Source organism: Rhinatrema bivittatum, unplaced genomic scaffold, assembly GCF_901001135.1.
Source record: "Rhinatrema bivittatum unplaced genomic scaffold, aRhiBiv1.1, whole genome shotgun sequence".
NCBI lineage: Eukaryota > Metazoa > Chordata > Amphibia > Gymnophiona > Rhinatrematidae > Rhinatrema > Rhinatrema bivittatum.
In genome coordinates this window covers 33,188-55,631 of record NW_021821486.1, presented here as the reverse complement: position 1 = coordinate 55,631, position 22,444 = coordinate 33,188, and the positions used below count along the sequence as shown (strand labels likewise).

At 47.4% G+C, this 22,444-nt stretch overlaps 1 long non-coding RNA gene across 1 annotated transcript in view; it reads left to right on the top strand.

Annotated features, from left to right (window-relative positions):
- Nucleotides 1-5,234: 5,234 nt before the first annotated feature.
- LOC115082691 overlaps nt 5,235-22,444 on the top strand; it is a 28,698-nt gene continuing 11,488 nt past the window's right edge. Inside the window, exons 1-2 of the long non-coding RNA XR_003854229.1 lie at nt 5,235-5,373; nt 13,168-13,219. This is a non-coding gene — a long non-coding RNA (uncharacterized LOC115082691). The remainder of the gene's footprint in view (nt 5,374-13,167; nt 13,220-22,444) is intronic.

Below are 22,444 nucleotides of genomic sequence, written 5' to 3'. Positions count from 1 at the left end.
CTCTTATAATTAATATGAACCATGGGCAGCATATTGTACTCCCTCTCTCTTATAATTAATATGAACCATGGGCAGCATATTGTACTCCCTCTCTCTTATAATTAATATGAACCATGGGCAGCATATTGTACTCCCTCTCTCTTATAATTAATATGAACCATGGGCAGCATATTGTACTCCCTCTCTTATAATTAATATGAACCATGGGCAGCATATTGTACTCCCTCTCTCTTATAATTAATATGAACCATGGGCAGCATATTGTACTCCCTCTCTCTTATAATTAATATGAACCATGGGCAGCATATTGTACTCCCTCTCTTTTATAATTAATATGAACCATGGGCAGCATATTGTACTCCCTCTCTCTTATAATTAATATGAACCATGGGCAGCATATTGTACTCCCTCTCTCTTATAATTAATATGAACCATGGGCAGCATATTGTACTCCCTCTCTCTTATAATTAATATGAACCATGGGCAGCATATTGTACTCCCTCTCTCTTATAATTAATATGAACCATGGACAGCATATTGTACTCCCTCTCTCTTATAATTAATATGAACCATGGGCAGCATATTGTACTCCCTCTCTTATAATTAATATGAACCATGGACAGCATATTGTACTCCCTCTCTCTTATAATTAATATGAACCATGGACAGCATATTGTACTCCCTCTCTTATAATTAATATGAACCATGGACAGCATATTGTACTCCCTCTCTCTTATAATTAATATGAACCATGGCAGCATATTGTACTCCCTCTCTCTTATAATTAATATGAACCATGGACAGCATATTGTACTCCCTCTCTTATAATTAATATGAACCATGGACAGCATATTGTACTCCCTCTCTTATAATTAATATGAACCATGGACAGCATATTGTACTCCCTCTCTCTTATAATTAATATGAACCATGGGCAGCATATTGTACTCCCTCTCTCTTATAATTAATATGAACCATGGGCAGCATATTGTACTCCCTCTCTCTTATAATTAATATGAACCATGGGCAGCATATTGTACTCCCTCTCTTATAATTAATATGAACCATGGGCAGCATATTGTACTCCCTCTCTCTTATAATTAATATGAACCATGGGCAGCATATTGTACTCCCTCTCTCTTATAATTAATATGAACCATGGGCAGCATATTGTACTCCCTCTCTTATAATTAATATGAACCATGGGCAGCATATTGTACTCCCTCTCTTATAATTAATATGAACCATGGGCAGCATATTGTACTCCCTCTCTCTTATAATTAATATGAACCATGGGCAGCATATTCTTATAATTAATATGAACCATGGGCAGCATATTGTACTCCCCTCTCTCTTATAATTAATATGAACCATGGACAGCATATTGTACTCCCTCTCTCTTATAATTAATATGAACCATGGACAGCATATTGTACTCCCTCTCTCTTATAATTAATATGAACCATGGACAGCATATTGTACTCCCTCTCTCTTATAATTAATATGAACCATGGACAGCATATTGTACTCCCTCTCTCTTATAATTAATATGAACCATGGGCAGCATATTGTACTCCCTCTCTCTTATAATTAATATGAACCATGGACAGCATATTGTACTCCCTCTCTTATAATTAATATGAACCATGGGCAGCATATTGTACTCTCTCTCTTATAATTAATATGAACCATGGGCAGCATATTGTACTCCCTCTCTCTTATAATTAATATGAACCATGGACAGCATATTGTACTCCCTCTCTTATAATTAATATGAACCATGGACAGCATATTGTACTCCCTCTCTTATAATTAATATGAACCATGGGCAGCATATTGTACTCTCTCTCTTATAATTAATATGAACCATGGGCAGCATATTGTACTCTCTCTCTTATAATTAATATGAACCATGGACAGCATATTGTACTCCCTCTCTCTTATAATTAATATGAACCATGGACAGCATATTGTACTCCCTCTCTCTTATAATTAATATGAACCATGGACAGCATATTGTACTCCCTCTCTCTTATAATTAATATGAACCATGGACAGCATATTGTACTCCCTCTCTCTTATAATTAATATGAACCATGGGCAGCATATTGTACTCCCTCTCTCTTATAATTAATATGAACCATGGGCAGCATATTGTACTCCCTCTCTTATAATTAATATGAACCATGGGCAGCATATTGTACTCCCTCTCTTATAATTAATATGAACCATGGGCAGCATATTGTACTCCCTCTCTCTTATAATTAATATGAGCCATGGACAGCATATTGTACTCCCTCTCTCTTATAATTAATATGAACCATGGACAGCATATTGTACTCCCTCTCTCTTATAATTAATATGAACCATGGGCAGCATATTGTACTCCCTTTCTTATAATTAATATGAACCATGGGCAGCATATTGTACTCCCTCTCTTATAATTAATATGAACCATGGGCAGCATATTGTACTCCCTCTCTCTTATAATTAATATGAACCATGGGCAGCATATTGTACTCCCTCTCTTATAATTAATATGAACCATGGGCAGCATATTGTATTCCCTCTCTTATAATTAATATGAACCATGGGCAGCATATTGTACTCCCTCTCTCTTATAATTAATATGAACCATGGACAGCATATTGTACTCCCTCTCTTATAATTAATATGAACCATGGGCAGCATATTGTACTCCCTCTCTCTAATAATTAATATGAACCATGGACAGCATATTGTACTCCCTCTCTTATAATTAATATGAACCATGGGCAGCATATTGTACTCCCTCTCTTATAATTAATATGAACCATGGGCAGCATATTGTACTCCCTCTCTCTTATAATTAATATGAACGATGGACAGCATATTGTACTCCCTCTCTCTTATAATTAATATGAACCATGGGCAGCATATTGTACTCCCTCTCTCTTATAATTAATATGAACCATGGGCAGCATATTGTACTCCCCCTCTCTTATAATTAATATGAACCATGGGCAGCATATTGTACTCCCTCTCTTATAATTAATATGAACCATGGACAGCATATTGTACTCCCTCTCTCTTATAATTAATATGAACCATGGGCAGCATATTGTACTCCCTCTCTCTTATAATTAATATGAACCATGGGCAGCATATTCTTATAATTAATATGAACAATGGGCAGCATATTGTACTCCCTCTCTTATAATTAATATGAACCATGGGCAGCATATTGTACTCCCTCTCTCTTATAATTAATATGAACCATGGATAGCATATTGTACTCCCTCTCTTATAATTAATATGAACCATGGGCAGCATATTGTACTCCCTCTCTTATAATTAATATGAACCATGGGCAGCATATTGTACTCCCTCTCTTATAATTAATATGAACCATGGACAGCATATTGTACCCCCTCTCTTATAATTAATATGAACCATGGGCAGCATATTGTACTCCCTCTCTCTTATAATTAATATGAACCATGGGCAGCATATTGTACTCCCTCTCTCTTATAATTAATATGAACCATGGGCAGCATATTGTACTCCCTCTCTTATAATTAATATGAACCATGGGCAGCATATTGTACTCCCTCTCTCTTATAATTAATATGAACCATGGACAGCATATTGTACTCCCTCTCTTATAATTAATATGAACCATGGGCAGCATATTGTACTCCCTCTCTCTTATAATTAATATGAACCATGGACAGCATATTGTACTCCCTCTCTTATAATTAATATGAACCATGGGCAGCATATTGTACTCCCTCTCTTATAATTAATATGAACCATGGACAGCATATTGTACTCCCTCTCTTATAATTAATATGAACCATGGGCAGCATATTGTACTCCCTCTCTTATAATTAATATGAACCATGGGCAGCATATTGTACTCCCTCTCTCTTATAATTAATATGAACCATGGGCAGCATATTGTACTCCCTCTCTTATAATTAATATAAGCCACGGACAGCATATTGTACTCCCTCTCTTATAATTAATATGCGTATTGTACTCCCCCTCCTCTTATAATTAATATGCATATTGTACTTCTCCTCTCTAATAATTAATATGCATATTGTACTCCCCCCTCTCTTATAATTAATATGCGTATGTTACTTCTCCTCTCTTATAATTAATATGCATATTGTACTCCCCCCTCCTCTCATAATTAATATGCATATTGTACTTCCTCTCTCTATAATTAATATGCGTATTGTACTCCCCCCTCTCTTATAATTAATATGCATATTGTACTCTTCCTCCTCTCTTATAATATGCATATTGTACTCCCCCTCTTATAATTAATATGCGTATTGTACTCCCCCTCTCATAATTAATATGCATATTGTACTCCCCCTCCTCTCTTATAATTAATATGCGTATGTTACTTCTCCTCTCTTATAATTAATATGCGTATTGTACTCCCTCTCTCTTATAATTAATATGCGTATGTTACTTCTCCTCTTATAATTAATATGCGTATTGTACTCCCCCCTCTCTTATAATTAATATGCATATTGTATTCCTCCTCCTCTCTTATAATTAATGTGTGTATGTTACTTCTCCTCTTATAATTAATATGCATATTGTACTCCCCCTCTTATAATTAATATGCGTATTGTACTCCCCCCTCTTATAATTAATATGCGTATGTTACTTCTCCTCTCTTATAATTAATATGCGTATTGTACTCCCCCCTCTTATAATTAATATGCATATTGTACTCCCCCTCCTCTCTTATAATTAATGTGTGTATGTTACTTCTCCTCTCTTATAATTAATATGCGTATTGTACTCCCTCTCTTATAATTAATATGCGTATGTTACTTCTCCTCTTATAATTAATATGCGTATTGTACTCCCTCTCTCTTATAATTAATATGCGTATGTCACTTCTCCTCTCTTATAATTAATATGCGTATTGTACTCCCTCCATTGTAATTAATAAGAACCATGGATGCCTTGTGGTCCCGCCTTCCCTCATCATTAACTTTGTCTGTGGATTCCTGGTGCACCACAGACGCTGCAGATTAATCGTCCCCATTCCTGATCACTAATCCAGGCCCAGTTGCCTTGGGATACCCCCCCCTTTCCCTCCCCATTAATAATCTCATGTTCTGTGTTTTACTGGTTTAGTCTGTGCTTCAGCAGATTATAAATGCCTTTAACTACAGAATTACCTAATACGTATAATGAATAAGTGAGGTGTGCCATGGCTTCTTCCCACACAGATCACTCTCTCCGGGACGGCCTGCTGTTCTTTTTCCTGCTGGTGCTTCCTCTTTTGATCTTGGCCATTGTCTGCTTCGTCAAACGCGATGCCCTGAAGAGGAGGCTTTGCAGGAGGAGGAGGAGGCAGGCCAGGTAGAGTACACTGTCCGGATCCTTCTGCCTTATTCTCTGGGTAGTGGAGGTTGCAGATGCACTCACGTCCCTTCAGTGCAGGGGCAGGTGAAACACAGAGGGGCCGATGCAATAAAGGGCGCCCAGCATGGCAGACAGGGTTACCCGCTGTTGGTTGCGCTAGACTAGCACCCGATGCAATAAGGAGATTAGAATATCCAAAACATTTGCCCAAACACATAACCGATAGCTCTCATCACATGTAAATTCTGCATAGATGAGGCTATTTGCTATTCCCTCCTGCTGATGCAGAAAATCCCGTGGCATCCAATGCCCACTTTTTAACGTGGCATTGTTAATTACAGCCGAGATGGAGATGGCATTAAGTCACTTCGTGAGTCATGGTCCTACCACGTCTTCTAGGTTTACCGTGATTTGGTTCAGTCCATCTGAATCATTTCCCATGTAGTAACAGGAAGGCAGATGGGGTTTACCTCGCTCAGAAGGCGACCAGATTCAATAAGCCTCAGTACCCCCACCAGTTGGTCATTGAATCTGCCCTCAAGAGGGCCATTCACTCTCGGACCCATTTCTTGGTGCCCCCGAGGAAGGAGCACAAGGTGTTAGATGCTCTTGGGAGGAAGTTGTTCCTGGCGGCCATGCTTATTGCCTACATCACCTCCTACCAGCTCTGCATGAGACAATACTCGCGGGACCTCAGGAAGCAGGTGCAGGAAATGGCCGAGCAGCTGCCTCAGCAGCAGCAGGACTCTCTCCAGTGGCTGATGCATAAGGCCCTGGAGTATGAAAAACATGAGGTGCATGCAACTTATGATGTTTTCAAAATGACAGTGATGGCCTCTGCAGCAGGAATCGACACCTGCAGAATGGCATGGCTGTGAACCTCGGATCTTCGTCCAGAGGTTCAGGAATAGCTCATTGACATGCAGTGTACTGAAAAGAATCTCTTTGGAGATAGGATGAGGGATGCAGTGGCCCAGTTGCGGGACCACCATGTGACCTTCCAACAGCTCTCTGCCAGCACTCCGGCCCTGTCCTCCTCATCCAGTAGGTCGGCGAGGCAGGGGCAGAAGAAGTCTTCCTATCACCAGAGGAGATACTATCTTCTACCCCCTCACTCCTGTCAGCAGCTTGTGAGCTACTGCAGCTACCCCAGGCAGCAGGGAGCTCGCAAGCCCCAACCGGCACCTCAGTCAACTCCTTGGATGGGGTTTTGACTGGATTGGAGGGAGCATAAGCCAGTTGCCTGTACCAGAGACGCTGGATCCCCCAGTCAGAGGTAGGCTATGGTTCTTTGTGAACCAATGGCCCAGTTTAACCTCGGACCAGTGGGTTCTGTCCATTGTCCATCAAGGGTACCAACTGAACCTATTGGGTGTCCCACCCAATTGCCCTCCGTGCCCATTTTGGGGGCCAGTAGCGCATTAGGAAGCACTATTTGCCGAGCTCTCCACCCTCTTAATGGCCAGGACGGTTGAGTCTGTTCCGCCAAGGCAGAGAGGGCAGTGATTCTACTCTAGGTATTTCCTGATTCCAAAGATTTCATCCCACCCTAGACCTAAGGCCTTGAGCAAATTTCTTAAAAAAGAAAAGTTCAAGATGGTTTCCCTGGGCACTTTGATCCTCCTTTTGCAAAAAAGGAGACTGGCTATGCTCCCTTGATCTAAGGGACGCGTACACCCAAGTTGAGATCTTCCCAAGTCACAGGAAGTATCTCTGATTTGTGGTGGGAAATCAGTACTTCCTGTACAGAGTGTTGCCGTTTGGGCTAGCATCAGCCCCACATGTCTTTATAAAATGCCTGGCCATGGTGATGGCCACCTCTGCAGGTTGGGAGTGCATGTCTTCTTCTATCTGGATGATTGGCTGGTCAAAAGCGCATCTCAGGCAGGGGCCATTCAGTCCATGACCTTGACCATCCAGATGTTGGAGTCACTTGGGTTCGTCATGAACTACCTGAAGTCCCATCTCAGTCCGTCACCTCAACTGGACCTTATAGGAGCCCTGCTAGACTTGGCTCCCAGCCCACCTGGGTGTCCCCTCCCCCTTGATGAGGTGAAGCCTGAGAAGTCCCTCCCTCTTCATTCTCTGACACACCCACCCCTCCCCCCCAGTTCTTCTCAGTGAAAGAGATTTTCTCCTAACTTGGGGATTCTTTGGTTCTGAAGGCTCTACCCAGGCTCTTTTTCTTGCCCAGATTCCCCTACTGCTTCTCTCACCCAACCTCTCCCGGGGAATATAGTAACCATCACAGTACACATGTTTAGATCTTTAAGTCTATCCCCATAAGCTTTACAACTAAGTCCACTGACCCTTTTAGCAGCCGCCCTCTGCCCTGACTCCATCCTGTTTCTAGCCTTTTGAAGGTGCGGTCTCCAGAACTGCGCACAGCATTCCAAGAGGCGATGCTATATCACACGTGGCGAAACGGGCACTCGTCATGGAGCTCTCACTTTCCTAATGTGCGCATTAGCCCCGCTCCTGGACGCCCAGTGCTATATTATAATGATCTACTGTGCTGAGAAGGGCACGCTAAGGAGAAATCGTGCGTCCCAAGTACTCAAAAGCATCGGGCACCCAGGAGCCGTGGATGTGCGTGCGTCAGAAAAATGGACACTCACTACGAGCATCCATTTTCTCGCCCAGAAGCCGATTTACACGCACAACAGCATCTCCCTGCAGCATGTATGTTGTGCATGCACATCGTGCGCCCAGAAATATTTTTTGGGTTATCGGCCCATACATTTTTTATTGCCGCAATTTAGTATCACAGCGACACTAAGCAGGAGGAACGAAAGAGAGCAGCATTTCTGGTTTTTTTTCATGCATCCCTGGCTCACTATGGGGCTGATGTAATAAGACCTGCGGCAAAACAGGCGCTAGTTATGAGCGCGGGTTTTCATCACCGCGCACAGCTGAAGCTGCCGCTTCCACGGGATGTAAAAAAAATAAATTATGATTTGCGTGCAGAAATCTACATACATACGAAAAAATGCGCGTACCTAAGCACACGCCTATGTAATAAGCAGCCGCACCCGCGCTCAAAACCCGCGCCGATAATCTGCACATAAAAGCGAGTGAGTGAGAGAACGGGTCTCCCTATTAAGTGAAAGTACGACCCTGGAAAGTATTTTTAATATTTCAAATAACTGTGCTGCAGAAAACAGGGCAAATATTTTCATGGATGCTAATTCACACTGGCATAGCAGAGAGATAGGGGCTCAGTTGGGCACTAATCTGGATGCTCGGGTGCCAACATAGGCACTCAGCCGGGAGTGAATATGGACGCTCTGGTGCCCAGAAAGGCGCCTAACTAATCTTGTCACTTAGGCGCTGAGCTAGGCGCTTACATGGTTGCAAATCTATACTACTGGGTGCCCAGAAAAATGCCTAGCTAAGCTGGCCGCTCGGATGCTGAGATGGGCGCTCAGCAAGGTGGTTTTCAGGACACTCGGACCCCGACATAGGCCCCCAAGTCAGTGCTGACACTTAACTCGTGCCCTGAACATGGCGGTAAAAAACCCGCACTAGCATTACCACGGCTCCTTGCATTGCCTATGATTAGCTAATCGCCTGCTTTGTATCCCGTTAGCATACATTCGCGCAGGAAAAACTGTGGGTCCATAAGCGCGTTCGTATGTGCTTTTTCCCGCATGCAAAAAACCCTTATTACATCCCTATATAGGGCTTTGTGCAAAAAACACAGGTAAAATGCGCGTACAGGCACGCCCAAATGCACAGCAGCTTCAGCGCACCTCATTACATCGGCCATATATCACTTAACACCAGCTCCGGGACTGGCATTAAATTTTCCACATTGAAACGGGTGCATTGGGCAACCGGCATTTCTCTGCACCGTGAGGTAAGAGCTAATAGCCTCATCTACATGGCATTTACCTACGATGAGCACTATTGGTTCAGCATTTCTCTGCACCGTGAGGTAATAGCCTCATCTACATGGCATTTACATAGGATGAGCACTATTGGTTCAGCATTTCTCTGCACCGTGAGGTAATAGCCTCATCTACATGGCATTTATATACGATGAGCACTATTGGTTCAACATTTCTCTGCACCATGAGGTAATAGCCTCATCTACATGGCATTTACCTACGATGAGCACTATTGGTTCAACATTTCTCTGCACCGTGAGGTAATAGCCTCATCTACATGGCATTTACCTACGATGAGCACTATTGGTTCAGCATTTCTCTGCACCGTGAGGTAATAGCCTCATCTACATGGCATTTACATAGGATGAGCACTATTGGTTCGGCATTTGTTTGGACGTGAGCTAATAGCCTCATCTACATGGCATTTACTTAGGATGAGCACTATTGGTTAAGCATTTGTTTGGACGTGAGGTAAGAGCTAATAGCCTCATCTACATGGCATTTACATAGGATGAGCACTATTGGTTAAGCAATTGTTTGGACGTGAGGTAAGAGCTAATAGCCTCATCTACATGGCATTTACATAGGATGAGCACTATTGGTTAAGCATTTCTCTGCACCGTGAGGTAATAGCCTCATCTACATGGCATTTACCTACGATGAGCACTATTGGTTCAACATTTCTCTGCACCGTGAGGTAATAGCCTCATCTACATGGCATTTACCTACGATGAGCACTATTGGTTCAGCATTTCTCTGCACCGTGAGGTAATAGCCTCATCTACATGGCATTTACATAGGATGAGCACTATTGGTTCGGCATTTGTTTGGACGTGAGCTAATAGCCTCATCTACATGGCATTTACATAGGATGAGCACTATTGGTTAAGCATTTGTTTGGACGTGAGGTAAGAGCTAATAGCCTCATCTACATGGCATTTACATAGGATGAGCACTATTGGTTAAGCAATTGTTTGGACGTGAGGTAAGAGCTAATAGCCTCATCTACATGGCATTTACATAGGATGAGCACTATTGGTTAAGCATGTTTGGACGTGAGGTAATAGCCTCATCTACATGGCATTTACATACGATGAGCACTATTGGTTCGGCATTTGTTTGGACGTGAGGTAATAGCCTCATCTACATGGCATTTATATACGATGAGCACTATTGGTTCGGCATTTGTTTGGACGTGAGGTAATAACCTCATCTACATGGCATTTACATAGGATGAGCACTATTGGTTCGGCATTTGTTTGGACGTGAGGTAATAGCCTCATCTACATGGCATTTACATAGGATGAGCACTATTGGTTCGGCATTTGTTTGGACGTGAGGTAATAGCCTCATCTACATGGCATTTACATAGGATGAGCACTATTGGTTCGGCATTTGTTTGGACGTGAGGTAATAGCCTCATCTACATGGCATTTACATAGGATGAGCACTATTGGTTCGGCATTTGTTTGGACGTGCGTTTTGGATGCACTAATCTCCTTTTTTGCATCGACCTTGCATTAACCTGTGCGCTAGCCTGGGTGCACTTTATTGCATCGGCCCTCACGTGAGGTCTCACCAGGGACCTGTACAGGGGCCACATCACCTCCCTTGTTCTGCTGACCATTCCTCTCCCTGTGCAGCCAAGCAGCTTTCTGGCTTTTACCCTCACTTTATCCACCTTTTTGGCCACCTTAAGATCATCAGATACAATCACCCCCAGATCCCACTCTTCCTTTGTGCTTAGAGGAATTTCACCTCCAATACTGCCCTCTCCCTTGGGTTTTTGCATCCTAAATGCTTTAGTCTGCATTTTTTAGCATTAAATCTTAGCTGCAAGGCCTTAGACCATTCCTTCAGCTTCGCTAGCATGTTTTCCGCTCCTTCCTGGCTGTCCATCTTGTTACAGATTTTGGTATCATTGGCAAAAGGACAAACCTTTCCGACAGTTCTACCACAATGTCAGTCATGAAAATATTGAAAATATTGGAAATCGGTCCAAGGCCTGAACCCTGAGGCTCCCCGCTAGTAACAGCCCCCTCCTCAGAGAAAACTCAATTTTTGCCATTGATACCAAAATCTGCAACAGGGTGGAGAGCAAGGAAAGACTGGAAAACATGAGGAGGGATCCAGCAAAGTTTGAGGAATGATCCAATATCTGGAAGCTAAGATTTAATGCTAAAACGTGCTGAGTAATGCATAGGATGCAAAATCCCAAGGGAGAGTTGCAGTATTGGAGGTGAAATCCTTCTGAGCACAAAGGAAGAGCGGGATCTGGGGGGGATTGTATCTGATGATCTTAAGGTGGCCAAACAGGTGGATAAAGTGAGGGTATAATTACAAAAAAATAAATATAACAGCCCTGCTCCATGCAGTCTGTCCTGGGATTTGGGGGGCTGCCTGCCCCTTACGGACCCACTGCATGCAGTCAGTCCTGGGATTTGGGGGGCTGCCTGCCCCTTACGGACCCACTGCATGCAGTCTGTCCTGGGATTTGGGGGGCTGCCTGCCCCTTACGGACCCACTGCATGCAGTCTGTCCTGGGATTTGGGGGGCTGCCTGTCCCTTACGGACCCCCTGCATGCAGTCTGTCCTGGGATTTGGGGGGCTACCTTTCCCTTACGGACCCCCTGCATGCAGTCAGTCCTGGGATTTGGGGGGCTACCTTTCCCTTACGGACCCCCTGCATGCAGTCTGTCCTGGGATTTGGGGGGCTACCTTTCCCTTACGGACCCCCTGCATGCAGTCTGTCCTGGGATTTGGGGGGCTACCTTTCCCTTACGGACCCCCTGCATGCAGTCTGTCCTGGGATTTGGGGGGCTGCCTGCCCCTTACGGACCAACTGCATGCAGTCTGTCCTGGGATTTGGGGGGCTACCTGTCCCTTACAGACCCACTGCATGCAGTCTGTCCTGGGATTTGGGGGGCTACCTTTCCCTTACGGACCCCCTGCATGCAGTCAGTCCTGGGATTTGGGGGGCTACCTTTCCCTTACGGACCCCCTGCATGCAGTCAGTCCTGGGATTTGGGGGGCTACCTTTCCCTTACGGACCCCCTGCATGCAGTCTGTCCTGGGATTTGGGGGGCTACCTTTCCCTTACGGACCCCCTGCATGCAGTCAGTCCTGGGATTTGGGGGGCTACCTTTCCCTTACAGACCCACTGCATGCAGTCAGTCCTGGGATTTGGGAGGCTACCTGTCCCTTACGGAGCCACTGCATGCAGTCTGTCCTGGATTTGGGGGGCTGCCTGCCCCTTACGGACCCAGTGCATGCAGTCTGTCCTGGGATTTGGGGGGCTACCTGTCCCTTACAGACCCACTGCATGCAGTCAGTCCTGGGATTTGGGAGGCTACCTGTCCCTTACGGAGCCACTGCATGCAGTCTGTCCTGGATTTGGGGGGCTGCCTGCCCCTTACGGACCCAGTGCATGCAGTCTGTCCTGGGATTTGGGGGGCTACCTGTCCCTTACAGACCCACTGCATGCAGTCAGTCCTGGGATTTGGGGGGCTACCTTTCCCTTACAGACCCACTGCATGCAGTCAGTCCTGGGATTTGGGAGGCTACCTGTCCCTTACGGAGCCACTGCATGCAGTCTGTCCTGGATTTGGGGGGCTGCCTGCCCCTTACGGACCCAGTGCATGCAGTCTGTCCTGGGATTTGGGGGGCTACCTGTCCCTTACAGACCCACTGCATGCAGTCAGTCCTGGGATTTGGGGGGCTACCTTTCCCTTACAGACCCACTGCATGCAGTCAGTCCTGGGATTTGGGAGGCTACCTGTCCCTTACGGAGCCACTGCATGCAGTCAGTGCTGGAGCTGGGCTATAACATTGCCATTCCTTACTTGCGACTGCTTTGAGGTGCAGCATCTGATGCATGATCACAATTTTCTTCCTTCCTCAGGGCCAAGCAGGCGCAGCAGACTGCACAGAATAAGCCTCGGTCCACCCAGCAGGTAAGGTGACTCTTTCAGCTGAGATGTGCTGGGCGGGTATTTCAGCGCAGGTGAGCAATGGTGGTGGTGTTAGGAAACTGAGCCCTGGGTGCTTGTGACACAAGGCACGAGGGGATGCTTTCCAGCTTTTGTTCTTTAGCAGACTTCACTGGGGCATTCTCTGCTTGGAAACAAAGGCGTTCAGCCCAAGGAGCTGTGAGCTATCCAGCTCATTGCTGACTTTTCAATATCCGGATCTTAGCTGGCTCTGGGCTGTATTCAGCCACGTTAGCCGGAGCCTCCGAGCAGTGCTGAACTTATCAGGGTGGATGTGGCTGGATAACCTAAGTCCAAAGCATACGGCCCGTTACTATGCAAGAACCGAGCCCTGCTGGGCCGTTAGCAGTGAAGCTGGTGGACGTCTGCCGGGGTTGCCGGAGTCGCTGTCATAGCAAAGCCGCCAAGATCGCGGCAAAGAAATGGGTGGCGGAGGGCAAGGCCGCCCAACGGACCTCTACCAGATTATTTTTAGGGTGTCCTCGGAGGAGGATGACCGGGGTGGGAATTGCACACCTCCAGGTCCTGCGCATCCTTCTTTTCTCGTGACCATCAGCCACCTTTAGCCATATTCCAAGGTTTCCTGTTAGGTTTACAGGTGTCCAGTTAAAGTGAGCTGGATAAGGTTATTAGGGGATATCCTGCTGAATCTGCAGGATAACTTTTCCGGCTCATTTTGGCTGAATAAGCGACGCTCCTGGGCACCCGAATCCCTTACCCAGGACTATGGAGCAGGCACAGCCCTGTCTGTCTTATTGAAAACAGCAAAAGAAAGTGGAAGAAGCCAGGCTCACGCTCAATTGTACATCAAGGAGGTCAGAACATTCGTCTCCACCCGTTGAGAATGATAATAGCTTTGTATTCCCAGCGAAGCAGCCTTTCAGGAGTAGGAAGCCCCTTACTGACAGGATGCTCTGCAGCTCGGGCGGCTTCCCTGGGAATACAAAGCTATTATCATTCTCAAAGTTTGGAGATCAATTTTTTAAACTCCATACACATAGGAGGTAATTTTCTTACGCATTAAGGGGTAGATTTTCAAAGGGATACACGCGTACCCCCCGAAAACCTACCCCAAACCCGCCCCCCTGCGCGCGCTGAGCCTATTTTGCATAGGCTCGGTGGCACGCGTAAGTCCCGGGGCTTGCATGGAGAGGCGTGCGGGGGGGGCGGGGGGGGGGGGGCGTAGTGGTGTGCAAACAAAAGTACGTGCTCGCACAAAATTATAAAATCTACCCCCCCCCCCATGTTATGGGAGTCTCAGTTTAGTGGACCCTTGGGCCGACCTTCTGGAGACTGGGAAAGGTGGTCAATGTCTCTGATGAACAGGAGGCAGATGTCAGGCAGGACGTAGATGCTCTTCACCCTGGGAGCTGGTGCTCCCCCGGGAGGAACCCGTAGGAGCCCAACCACTGGGACTTAGGCGGGTTGTGGTTCAGGACAAGTAACTGGAACCAGACTAGGACAGTAATGATACTGTAACTGGGCTCAGGTACTGGAACCAGGCAGGAACCGTAGCGGGGCTCGGGTACTGGAACCAGGCAGGAACCGTAGCAAGACTCGGGTACTGGAACCAGGCAGGAACCGTAGCAGGACTCGGGTACTGGAACCAGGCAGGAACCGTAGCAAGACTCGGGTACTGGAACCAGGCAGGAACCGTAGCGGGGCTCGGGTACTGGAACCAGGCAGGAACCGTAGCGGGGCTCGGGTACTGGAACCAGGCAGGAACCGTAGCGGGGCTCGGGTACTGGAACCAGGCAGGAACTGTGGCGGGACTCGGGTACTGGAACCAGGCAGGAACTGTGGCGGGACTCGGGTACTGGAACCAGGCAGGAACTGGACTGTAGCAAGGCTCGGGTACTGGAACCAGGCAGGAACCGTAGCAAGACTCGGGTACTGGAACCAGGCAGGGACTGTATCGGGACTCGGGTACTGGAACCAGGCAGGAACCGTAGCAGGACTCGGGTACTGGAACCAGGCAGGTACTGTAGCAGGGCTCAGGTACTGGAACCAGGCAGGGACTGTAGCAGGACTCGGGTACTGGAACCAGGCAGGAACTGTAGCAGGACTCGGGTACTGGAACCAGGCAGGAACTGTAGCAGGACTCGGGTACTGGAACCAGGCAGGAACTGTAGCAAGACTCAGGTACTGGAACCAGGCAGGAACTGTAGCAGGGCTCGAGTACTGGAACCAGGCAGGATCTGGACTGTAGCAAGGCTCAGGTACTGGAACCAGGCAGGAACTGTAGCAGGGCTCGGGTACTGGAACCAGGCAGGAACTGTAGCAGGACTCGGGTACTGGAACCAGGCAGGAACTGTAGCAGGACTCGGGTACTGGAACCAGGCAGGAACTGTAGCAAGACTCAGGTACTGGAACCAGGCAGGAACTGTAGCAGGGCTCGGGTACTGGAACCAGGCAGGATCTGGACTGTAGCAAGGCTCAGGTACTGGAACCAGGCAGGAACTGTAGCAGGGCTCGGGTACTGGAACCAGGCAGGAACTGTAGCAGGGCTCAGGTACTGGAACCAGGCAGGATCTGGACTGTAGCAAGGCTCAGGTACTGGAACCAGGCAGGAACTGTGGCGGGACTCGGGTACTGGAACCAGGCAGGAACTGTAGCAGGACTCGGGTACTGAAACCAGGCAGGAACTGTAGCAGGACTCGGGTACTGGAACCAGGCAGGATCTGGACTGTAGCAGGACTCGGGTACTGGAACCAGGCAGGAACTGTGGCGGGACTCGGGTACTGGAACCAGGCAGGAACTGTAGCAGGACTCGGGTACTGAAACCAGGCAGGAACTGTAGCAGGACTCGGGTACTGGAACCAGGCAGGATCTGGACTGTAGCAGGGCTCGGGTACTGGAACCAGGCAGGATCTGGACTGTAGCAAGGCTCAGGTACTGGAACCAGGCAGGATCTGGACTGTAGCAAGGCTCGGGTACTGGAACCAGGCAGGATCTGGACTGTAGCAAGGCTCAGGTACTGGAACCAGGCAGGAACTGTGGCAGGACTCGGGTACTGGAACCAGGCAGGGACTGTAGCAAGGCTCAGGTACTGGAACCAGGCAGGAACTGTGGCAGGACTCGGGTACTGGAACCAGGCAGGAACTGTAGCAGGGCTCGGGTACTGGAACCAGGCAGGAACTGTAGCAGGGCTCGGGTACTGGAACCAGGCAGGAACTGTAGCAGGACTCGGGTACTGGAACCAGGCAGGAACTGTAGCAGGGCTCGGGTACTGGAACCAGGCAGGAACTGGACTGTAGCAAGACTCGGGTACTGGAACCAGGCAGGTACTGTAGCAGGAACGGAGCGACATAGCCAAGCAGGTCACTCCGGGGTGCAACGCAACAGGAAACCAGAATGCTAACCTGTTGCAAAGCAAGGGCTGGATGGCCGCGGCATCTGATGTCAGGAATTGGGCGGAGTCTGTACTGGCGGGAAACGGGCTACAAAGGCGCCCAAGTCGCGCGTGCGCGCGCCTAGGAACAGAGCGTCCACCGGAACCTTCACGGCGGCGCTGCCCCCGCGAGGACGCCACCAAACAGGCCGCAAGCCAGGACTCCGGAGGCGGGAGCAGGTCCCGGAATCAAGAGGTAAGGGCCTGGCCGCGGTGCTCGTGGCCAGGACCGCACCATTAAATGCATAAATGTAAGTACTATCACAGCAATTTTCAAAAGCCCATTTACTTGAGTAAAGTGCATTTACATGTGTGAAAATGCTTTTCCAAATCAGGCCCAGTAAAAACAGTGACAAAGAATTCATAAATAACATATACAGCACAGTACAGGATAAAAAGCAATAGAAATACAACCTTCAGTAATTTCTAACATTATTAGCAGTATTCTCTTCACAATCCTGGCCTGTCTACTGCCAGCTACTTTCCTGCCACAAGCAGTGCAGGTAATACAGGCAATGCAGCACTCAGCAGCGCAGGTAACGCAACACTTGACGTAGGTAAAGAGGCAGTGCAACACTTGATAGCGCAGGGAATGCAGCACTCAGCAGCGCAGGTAACGCGACACTTGACGACGTAGGTAAAGAGGCAGTGCGACACTTGATAGCGCAGGGAATGCAGTACTCAGCAGCGCAGGTAACGCGACACTTGACGTAGGTAAAGAGGCAGTGCGACACTTGATAGTGCAGGGAATGCAGTACTCAGCAGCGCAGGTAACGCGACACTTGACGACGTAGGTAAAGAGGCAGTGCGACACTTGATAGCGCAGGGAATGCAGTACTCAGCAGCACAGGTAACGCGACACTTGACGTAGGTAAAGAGGCAGTGCGACACCTGATAGTGCAGAGAATGCAATACTCAGCAGTGCAGGTAATGCGACACTTGATAATGCAGGTAAAGAGGCAGTGCGACACCTGATAGTGCAGGGAATGCAGCACTCAGCAGTGCAGGTAATGCGACACTTGATAATGCAGGTAAAGAGGCAGTGTGACACTTGATAGTGCAGGGAATGCAATACTCAGCAGTGCATGACAATGTGGGCAGAGCTGCCAAGTTTCCTAGTTCCAGAAGGGAGATGTTTTAGTATATCCTGAAGCACTATGGGAGTTGTAGTTCCTGATTTTATCTATTGAAATCAGTACTGCAATTCCCATATAGGGTTGCCAGAAATCCAGGACTAGCCGAAAATCTCCAGCCTGGACAGGGTCAATGCAAGGGTATTAGGCACTCTAAGCAAACTTTCAATCTCGCGCCTTCCCTCTGACACAGGTGCCTAGCAGGGGCAGCTCTGTCACAGCATTTCTCTCTTGCCCCACTCAGCATTCACCTCTCACTCTCCCCTCACCCTCTCTCAAGTCCTGCATTCCCCCATCCACAGTGCACAGCATCTTCTCCCCAGCATTTTCTTCTTTCTTCCCTTCACTCTCTGTTCAGCACACTACTACTACTACTACTTACTACTTAACACTTCTATAGCACTACTCAACGTACGCAGTGCTGTACAACATAAGAACATGTCATACTGGGTCTGACCAAGGGTCCCTCAAGCCCAGCATCCTGTTTCCAACAGTGGCCAATCCAGGCCATAAGAACCTGGAAAGTACCCAAACATTAAATAAATCTCAAGCTACTATTGCTTATTGATTAATAGCAGTTTATGAAATTTTCCTCTAGGAACTTATCCAAATCTTTTTTAAACTCAGTTACACTAACTTCCATAACTATATCCTCTGGCAATGAATTCCAGAACTTAATTATGCATTGCATAAAAAAGAATTCTCTCCAATTTGTTTAAAATGTGCTACTTGCTAACTTCATGCAGTAGCCCCTAGCCTTTGTATTATCTGAAAGAGTAAATAATTGTTTTCCATTTACCCGTTCAAGTCCTTTCATGATTTTGTAGACCTCTATCATCTGGTTAGACGCATTGTCTCCAGTGCCTACACTATCTTCACTAGACCTGCTCTGACACCTCCTTTACCAGTCAACCAGCCAGTTCCTCGGCTCCAGATGTCATCTCAGTACATAGGGGTTCCCAAAGAATGTTGGGGATTCCTTAACCAGTGCAGAATTCACTTTCAGCTTCAGGCTGCACTCTTCCCTCATGATCACAGAAACATAGAAATGACAGCAGAAAAAGACCAAATGACCCATCCAGTCTGCCCAGCAAGCTCCCACACTTATTTTCCCATACTTATCTGTTGCACCGACCTCCAAGTTCTGGGCCCTTGTTGGTAACTGTTTGAACTGTTTGTTTCCTGCCACCCGCTGCTGTTGATGCAGAGAGTAATGTTGGGGTTGCATCCAAGATGAAGCGTAAGGCTTAATGGTTAAAGGTAGTAACTGCCGCATCAAGCAAGTTACCCCGATGCTTGTTTACCCAGACTGCACAGATCAATACCTTGTTGAATGCTGTCTGAATGTAAATCCTCTTTTCCACATTTCTCCCTGCCGTTGAAGCAGAGAGCAATGTTGTATATGCATTCAAAGTGAAGTATCAGGCTTAATTGGTTTAGGGTAGTACCGCCGCAATAAGCAAGCTACCCCCATGCTTATTTGTTTACCCAGACTGTGTAGTTCAGTCCTTGTTGGTTGTTATCTGAAGGCAAATCCTCTTTTCCACATTTCCCCTTGAAGTTGAAGCAGAGAGCAATGTTGGGGTTGCATTAACCATGCGAAGGCTTTTTGAGTAAGGGTAGTAATCACCAGGTAGTAGCCACCATTCCAGCACGCCACCCCCATGGCTCTTCTGTTCAGTCCCATCTTCTATTCTTTATAGATCCACAGTGTTTATCCCATGCCCTTTGAAATCCTTCACAGTTTTAGTCTTCACCACTTCCTCCGGAAGGGCATTCCAGGCATCCACCACCCTCTCATTGGAGAAATACTTCCTGACATTGGTTCTGAGCATTCTCCCTGGAATTTCAAATCGTGACCTCTAGTTTTACTGATTTTTTTCCAATGGAAAAGGTTTGTTGTTGATCATGAATCATTAAAACCTTTCAAGTATCTGAAAATCTGTATCATATCACCCCTGCTCTTCCTCTCCTCCAGGGTGTACATATTTAGGTTCTTCAATCTCTCCTCAGAAGTCATTTGATGAAGACCCTCCACCTTTTTGGTCACCCTTCTCTGGACCGCCTCCATCTTGTCTCTGTCTCTTCGGAGATACGGTCTCCAGAACTGAGCGCAGTACTCTAGGAGAAATCTCACCAAGGACCTGTACAAGGGCATCATCACCTCCTTTTTCTTTCTATGCAGCCCAGCATTCTTCTGGCTTTAGCTAATCGCTAAGACCTCATATATTCTCCTCATTGCACAGTCCAGCCTTAGCATGGGCTTCTCCCTTCTAGGAGTGAGGGGACCCCATCCTGTTGGACCTCCCTATCTTCTTAGAGCATTTCCGCATGGTTTTGAAGAACTTGGCTGTACCTCTGCACTGGCTTCAGACCTGCTGCACATACGACAGATTTCAGGCAACCTGGAAGAATTCACTGAGCTCAACTGGCGTGAGGATAACCTGGTTGCAATCTTCCTGGAGGGCCTCTTGGGGAAGATAAAAGACGAGCTTGCAGCCCAGGGTTTACCGACCCACTGGAGACTCATCGCCCTGACGAGCAAGATTGACTGTTGCCTGCAGAGGAGGGCTTGGGAGACCCACCCGGCTCATAGATCTTTCACCCTGGTAATGTTATGATCGGTAGCTCACGCTTTGCCCCATGGACCGCCGCTCCTACCTCTGGGCCCAGTCCTGGTGAATGTGGCAGGATGCCACAGACGCTGCACGACCCCATGCCTCCTCTTAGGCACATGTGCTCGTGTAACATAGTTTAATTTAAAGGCCCCACAGCACCCATGGATGCCGCTACAGCCTCTGGCCTATTAAAGGCCCTTTCCTCCTTCCAGTCCTAACTTCGGCAACAGGGCAGCCCGCTTCATTTAGTAGTGTGAGTTTCCAGCATCCCATTCTTCATTTCCAGCTTGTCTTCAGTTCTGCTATGTGTTCCTCACCTGCCTGTTTGCTCCTTGCTGTCCTGCCCTACCTATCCATCCCTTCTTCCCTATGGACAGATACCCGGTACTTGACCTTTGCCCGATTCCTGGACATCCTTGCATGCCGCCTGCCCTGACCATTGCCTGTCTCAGGATATGCCTAGTCTCCATCTGCTCCGACCTTGCTGCATCAAAGGATCTCCATCATCCGCAAAGGCCCCTCCTAAGACCTGCCAGCCCTGGCATCCCCAGCCCAAGGGGAACAAGGCAGGTACAGGTAAAGCTCCAGTTGGGCCTTTGCCTCACTCAGATCCATCTGCTGATGGTGGGGACCAGTAAGGCTCCTCCCTGCAGGTTGCACTAACTCCACCTCGGCCTAAGGGGCCATGCCCGCAATAGGTATATCTGGATGATATCCTGATCTTTTCCCAAATATTGTCTTCCCATTGCAGACATGTCAGGATGGTCCTGCAACATCTCAGAGAGAATAATCTGTATGTTTAACATGAAAAGTATCTGTTCTAACAGGAGGAGTTCCCCTTCTTGGGGCACGTCGTCTCATGGGAGGGACTTCATATGGACCTGGATAAAGTCAAAGCTGTCCTAGAATGGCCTCGTCCAGTTGGAATCTAAACCCTTCAAAGATTCCTCGGGTTCACCAATTATTTCCAGATTTTTATCCCTGGATACTTTTATCTTGGTGGCTCCTCTCACTGCCCTTACTCGTAAGGGCGCCAATACTCAGAACTGGATATCAAAGACTCTCTAGACCTTCTAGGAGCTAAAGACCACCTTCTCCCAGGGACCTTGTCTGCACCATCTGGACTCTTCATGGCCCTTCAATCTAGAGGTAGATGCTTCTACCCTTGGGGTAGGGGCTGTCCTCAGCCATTACAACAATGAAGGGATCCTGCGTCCATGTTCTTTCTTCTCTAAGAATTTCTCACCCACAGAATGTAACTATGGTATTGGACATCATAAACTTCTGGCTGTTAAATTGGCCTTAGAGGAGGAAGTGACATCCCCCGGAGAGATGACAGCTTAAATCTGGTGCTCCAAACTCGTCTCTGCAATCTTGCACCAACATTGCACCCCTAAACCCTTGCAAACCTCCAAAAATAGCATCTGAGCTGCTACAAAGGTCAGTGATATCACAGCAAAAGGCAAAACCTGATCTTAAGCACTTCTCATTCACCGATCAGGAGGTGCGCCACGTGGCTGGGCGGCATGGAGGAAGATGGCCGCAAGAAGGCTATGGCAGGTGGCATGCCAATTGACACTGATGCCGGTAAATGCACTGATGTGAGTGAAGATGGCTCCATCCTGCCAATTTGGGCTGAGTTCACAAACTGGTTCGCCGAGATTAGGTGGGAGATGGCCGGCATAAAAACCAAATCTGGGGCCATAGTTTCTGAGCTGCTGGGCAACATCACAGAACTGGGCCAGAGATTCGAAAAAACTGAAACCCATCTCACCGCTGCTATCTCCGGCTGCTGGGAAGTGCTGGCAGGCATTACTAAAACTACCTGTGACCTGGAGGAGAAACTTGAAAACAGGTCATGGAGAGCAAATCTTAGGTTTTGTGGTGAACAGGAGACAGACAAGTTTGGGGACTGTTTCCAGATGGTGCATAGTATCTGTGCTTTTAGAACAGGGGACTCACCGGACCCAGTACCCACAATCAAGTTCGAGAGGGCGCATAGAGTGCTAGGTGCTCAACGTAGGAATTTGCCACGTGATATCATAGC